A 6,000-nucleotide genomic window follows, 5' to 3' on the forward strand; every position below is an offset into this window, starting at 1 on the left:
CCGCCCCCAGGCAGGATTCCCCACAAGGGACGAATTCTGCATGCACCGGGGTGGGAGGTGGAGGCTGCAGAGGGGGCCACAGGGCCTGAGGGAGACACTCAGCACATAAAGGAGACCGAGGGAGAGGGACAGGACAGAACGAAAAAGAAGCAGAGACCCTGAAAGACTGAGAATGGCAGACACATTGACAGACACACACATGCACTAGCACGAGGCCACGCATGTGTGCAGGCACGTGCACATACACACGGGAGTCAGGTGCTGCTAAGAGTCCTACCTGGGACCAGGGGACATGTGTGGTCCTGCCCAGACCCGGTTGCCACTTGCCCTGAGTTTCCAGTCGTCCCCGAAGGCCACCCTGAATCCTGACCGTGTGCCGCAAACAGCGGAACCAGAGGCTGCCTTTCATTCTCTAAATGGTCCTTCTTGTAAACCCCTGGTATTTATAGGCAATTACTGATCATGTCACCAACACAGACAGACAGAAACTGCAAATAAGGACAGTGGCTTGACCAATTTGTGCCAGTGACATTTATTTCAGAAGGAAATAAGCCCATTATTTCCATTATGCCCTGTTTTAATTTTATTTATGGTTTTAATGGTTTGTCCAGCTCTGGCCAGTGGTAGAATTACTGGGCCATGTGAGGCCGCACAGCAGGACAGGCAAGGAGGGGTGGGAGGCCCAGGATTCTGAGGTTTCTTATTCCCCACATTCCCGGGATGCTTCCCAGAATAAGACAAAAAAACACATGTACCAGCTGCTGCTCCAAGACTTCCTTATTTTAAGTACTTTAATCCTCAGCAGCTTAATGAGGAATTTGGGGAAACTGAGGCACAGAGTGTCAGGTCACAGCTGGTGAGAGGCAGAGGAAGAAAAGGATCCCAGGGAGGAGCCCAGGAGCCCACATTCTTAACCACGGTGTCTGACTCCTCTAGCCTGGGGCAGGGCAGTTTTCTGCAAAGGACCAGAGGACATATTTTGGGTTTTCTGGGCCGTATGTTCTCAGCTGCAGCTCTTCAACTCGGCCATTGCGGTGGAAAGGCAGGAGTAGCAGTATGTAAATGAATGAATGTGGCTACGTTCTAATAAAACTTTATTTATATAAACAGGTGGCTCTGAATTTGGCCCTAGGCCTTAGTTAGTCCAACCCTGATTTGGGTATTGCTCCTCTCAGCCCAGGGTGGACATGATTCCCGGTGCTCCCTTTCCTGAGCTTCAGCCTGCCTGGGTTTGGCTTGACTGTTGGTGGTGGAGAAGGAAGGCTTCTGTAGGATGGGAGAGAGTTCCTATCATTCTGTCCCTCTTCCCACCCAGCAGCCAATGCGCTCCTCAGGGGCGGATCTACCAGCCCCTTGCTTGCTTAGCACGGCTCAGCCGCCTGTCCTTGGACTTTGCTCCAAATTCAGCTGACTGGATTATCATCTGAAGGTGCCTTGCTCAGTGCCCGGCACTCGGGAGGCTCCCAGTCAACGGCAGCTCTAGCCATATTTGCACCTTCAGGTTTGCAGAGGCCTCATCTGGCCTGGGGATTTCGAGTCTATCTAATATGGTGGTTGATTGGTGGGGGGCGGGCTTTGGAGCCCCATCTGGGTCCTGTCATGGAGCTGTGGATACAGTCCTCTCAGCTTGGTTTCCTTATCTGTATGTGGCCATCACAATCCCTACTTTAGTAAACATTAAATTGGAGAATACACCGCACACACAATACCTGCTATGGAGGAAATGTTCTGTAAGCGACAGTTGTTAAGCAAGTAGGCCCCCTTGTTCTCTGCTTGGGGATGCCCCTGTGCCCTCCACCCTACCCCCCAAGGAGGCAGAAATCCCTCCAGAATGAGAGAAAAGTATGCTCTGGATTGGGAATGGGTTTCTCCAGGCCCTGACAGAGCAACGAGAGTAAGGAGGAGGTGTCTGGCCAAACATGCAGCCCTTTCCCTCCCCAATGGGATGGGGTAATCTCAGGCTGCTAGGCAGCTTTGGGTACATTAGCCTGAGAGGACAGTTTGTGCCATGAGAATTTCTCTTTGCCGAGAGTCTGGCTGTGTGTCACCAGAGAGGGCTTCTGTATCATGACAGGACTGCCTGGAGCGTCTGGGTTCAGCCCCTGAGCCATGGCCTGCCGTTGGCCTATCTGAATCACTTCAGCAGGTCAAGCATGACGAAATTCCCCTCAGACCCAGTGGGCGATTCTATTCCTTTCCATCAGAGAGAGCTGGGTCTTGGCCTCTTAACAAGATGGCAGTCTCCACAATGACGTCAATGGGGTTTTGAATAGGCTTTAGGAGATAAATCTTCCCCAGGGACGTGTGGGATCCAGACATCTCTGAAGGAGAAATAATCTTAATCATAATCATAGTGATGATTCTAGTAAGTCTTAATACTGTTAGTTGGCCAGTTTTGAGCCCCGTGTCCTTCCACTTAATCTTCCCAACAGAACTGTGAGGCAGATTCTTTTATTGACTTCATGTTACCGGCGAGGGGCTTAAAGAGATTAAGTGATTTGCCCAAGGTCACACAAGTGAATTGGCTGATGCAATATTGCCATCCATTACTTTAGTAACTGTGATTAAATGGAGTAGGGATGCTTGGAGCCAGACTGTGGTGGACACCCGCTGCTTGGGTCATCTTTCCAGCACCCATTTCCCCTTTTTCTGGAGCTCACCCTGATTTTCCGTCAGGCGCCAAACTCCCTTCCTCTGCTCCCTGCCGTGCAACTGGCTAGGGATGGTCCCATTCCTGGTTCCAAGTGTGGCCACGTGGCCCAGGCCTAACTCCATTTCTTGGTCACAGAGATGGGCAGGCAACCCATGCTGAGAAGATCACAGCCCTCCCAGGGCTCTTGATGGACTTGCCAGGGAAGAGGATCTGCCTCTCTGCTGGGGTTGCTGGCTTGAGATGACTTAGAACTACAGGTGTCGAATGGTATCTACCACTGTGTGGGGAGAGCTTGCCTGAGAATAAAGCAACATGGAGGAAAGGATCCCAGAGATGGAGTCAGAGTCCTGGGGATGTCATCGAGCCCCTAGATCCAGCCTTGCCTGCCAGCGGATCACTGGACTTTTCCATTATGTGAGCCAATATAGGTCCTTTATTTGTTGGGCTGGTTTGAATTTTTTTTTTTTTTTTTGGTCACTTGCACCCAGCAGAGTACCACCTGATACACAAGGATTTTCTCATTTTCAACCACAGTTACATCCACAGACAGGTGAGGTAACTTGCCCAAGGTAACACAGCAAGAAAAAGGCTGAGCTAGGATTCAAACTCCAAAGGTGGTGCTCTTTCCATGACTTCTACATCTTTGTCTCCCCAGGCTATGCCCTTGGGGAGCAGACCTTGGCCTTCCCACCTCTGTTTCCCGGGCCCTCCCAAAGCAAGAGATTGGTACCAACTGTAAGAAGAGTCTGCCCTCTCCACAGGGCCTATGCTGCGGGACTCCAGGCTGGCCCGGAGCTGTGCCAGGCCTGCCCAGCAGTAGCCAGGCTGGTCTCACCCGAGGAGGACTACCCAGCCCAAGCACGCGTTGGCAAACCGTGGCTTGCGGCATCCCGCACCCCAGGAAATAACCCTCGGCTCCGCAGCCTTCCAAATTCCTATCGGAATGCAGTGGCGGGGGCCGTGTGTGAACGTGGAGGAGAGCTCAGAGAGAGGGGTGTAAACGATGACCATAGGACAGAGCCCCAGTGGCAGCCGCCCCTCCTCACAGGAGACCCGCCCATCTAATATTGGTGGGCCTGGCGTGGCATCAGGTAGGACGTGGCCAGCCTGAACCGGGAGCTGGCAGATGCCCTGGAGCGGACCGACAGAGAAACTAGAGCAAACACTGGGTAGAGCTGAACTCCACAACTTGCTCGGCCTGGGTGGGCGTGAGCACCTTGCTGCCCTCATCTCCCATTGCCACCTCCCGCCCTCTCCCAGCGGGACTGCCCGCTCTTCCTCCCTCTCCCCCTTCTCTTAGAGTCTGCAGTGTGCCGAATGCTTACCTCCCCGGCCCTCCTCCTCCCACTGGCGTTCCTCCACAAATTTAATCTCTGAGAAGTCTGTCCTTACTCCTACCTCCTTTATGGTACATGTCCAAAGTGCTCTGAAATGACTGTGCAAATTGTTTTTCACTTGATGGCTAGAGCCATACTTGTTTTGTTTTGTTTTTAAGATTTTATTTATGAGAGAGACAGAGACAGAGACAGAGCGGGGGGTGGGGGGAGGAGCAGAGGGAGAGAGACAAGCAGACTCCTCGCTGAGGTTCTCAGGACCCTGAGATCATGACCTGAACCGAAACCAACTGAGCCACCCAGGAGCCCCCATACCTGTTTTTTTAAAAATCCTGTCTGGTTAATCATTGTATCCTTGTTTAATTGACATACAGGAATTGCTCAGTTAATGCTCACTGAATGAATCATCCGGAAGGGTAGTCTTCCACCAGCTTTCTTCCAGCCACGGACTTTGAAGCGACTGCACTAGGGAGGCGGTGCTGCCTAGTGTCGGGGGCATAAATTTTGCAGCCACATTGCTCAGGCAAGTTATGTAATCTCTCTGTGCCTTAGTGCCCCATCTGCAAACTGGGAATGATAATGGTGCCTACCTCAGAGAGGTGATGTGGAGATTCAATGTGTTATTACATAGAGAGCACTTAGCCCAGAGCCTGGCACATAATAGGGGCTATTTTATGTGTTTTTGTGATTGCTATCCTAGATGGAGAACTATAGGGATCAATGGGGGATAGCCAGACTTTCACTCCCATCTTACAGATCAGAAAACTGAGGTTTAGTGAAGGGTAGGGACTCGCCTGAAATCACACAGCTAGAAAATCTCTTGAGACCACGCACCTTTGTTGTGACTTTTCAGATCATTATGTTCAGAGAAGAATGAAGTTTGGGGCCTTTTTCATTCATTCTTTAAATATCGGTGTGGCTCCTGGGACGCCTGGGTGGCTCGGTTGGTTAAGCGGCTGCCTTCGGCCCAGGTCATGATCCCAGAGTCCTGGGATCGAGTCCCACATCGGGCTCCTTGCTCAGCAGGGAACCTGCTTCTCCTTCTCTCTCCTGCTTGTGCTCTGTCAAATAAATAAAATCTTAAAAAAAAAAAAATATCGGTGTGGCTCCTGATTGATGCTCAACCGTGTTTTTTGAATGAAGAGATGAATGAATGAATGAATGCCAAGGGGCCCCTGTGGTGGAGGAAAAAAGCCTGCAATGCAGGGGATTGATCCCTGACTTGCCTGTCCCATTCCTTCGCTCCTTCATCTTCCACCCACCCCGCTTCTATCTTCCTTTCTCTCAATAATGTGGACCCAGAAGTATAGCTCTTTCCGTGCTGGTGGAAACGTACCTGAGGGCTCAGGGCTCCCACTTCCCTGCTTTGATGGAGAAGGCCAGATGTTCCTGCTGGTGCTTTGGATCCCTGACCTAGCCAGCCACCCCCCTGGGCCAGCTGCTGAGGGAGGCCAGCCTGCTGGATCTCGGAGGGGCTGGGTCCTCGCAGGCCAGTTCTCTAGCTGCAGCAGGCCCAGAGACAGGCACCAAGTGGCTCGTGGGTACCTTGTGTGGGCCGGCTCCTCTTGGTTCTGCCCTGGCTCTGCCCCACCTGCAGAGAAGCCTGCTATAAACTCTCCCTGCCCTGTTAAACAATCTTCCCAGGAAGGAGGAAATTCATCCAAAGGAGGAAATGAGTTCACAGTCTTGTCTGGCTGAAGAGCCGCTGGAGCCCTGGCTTAGGCCTGGGCTGTGAGAGTCTCTTCCCCACGGAGCTCCCAGCCTTCGCAGAGGAAGGTCTGGGTGGGGTTTGAACATTTTAACCAGGAATGAAATGCCACAATCGCTTGCCTGAGAAAGGAAAACAGAACGCAAGATGACACCACCCCCAAAACAAACCAACCCCTGCTGACACCCTTTTCTGGCCCTGGGGGTGAAGAGGGGACAATCAGCGTGAGTTAATGAAGTGCCCATCACCTGCTCAGAGGTTCTAGGCCAGGGTGGCTCCTGCTGGAGGAAGCAGGCGGGAGGTGA

At 52.2% G+C, this 6,000-nt stretch overlaps 1 protein-coding gene across 1 annotated transcript in view; it reads right to left on the reverse strand.

Annotated features, from left to right (window-relative positions):
* FAM3D (FAM3 metabolism regulating signaling molecule D) overlaps window positions 1-5,344 on the reverse strand; it is a 38,834-nt gene extending 33,490 nt beyond the window's left edge. The window contains exon 1 of the mRNA XM_081820002.1: window positions 5,324-5,344. The gene's annotated coding sequence lies outside the window, so the exon portion shown is untranslated. The remainder of the gene's footprint in view (window positions 1-5,323) is intronic.
* Between the last annotated feature and the right edge of the window lie 656 nt (window positions 5,345-6,000).

This window comes from Leptonychotes weddellii, chromosome 1 (assembly GCF_054177405.1).
Source record: "Leptonychotes weddellii isolate Sample4059 chromosome 1, ASM5417740v2, whole genome shotgun sequence".
Taxonomy (NCBI): Eukaryota; Metazoa; Chordata; class Mammalia; order Carnivora; family Phocidae; genus Leptonychotes; species Leptonychotes weddellii.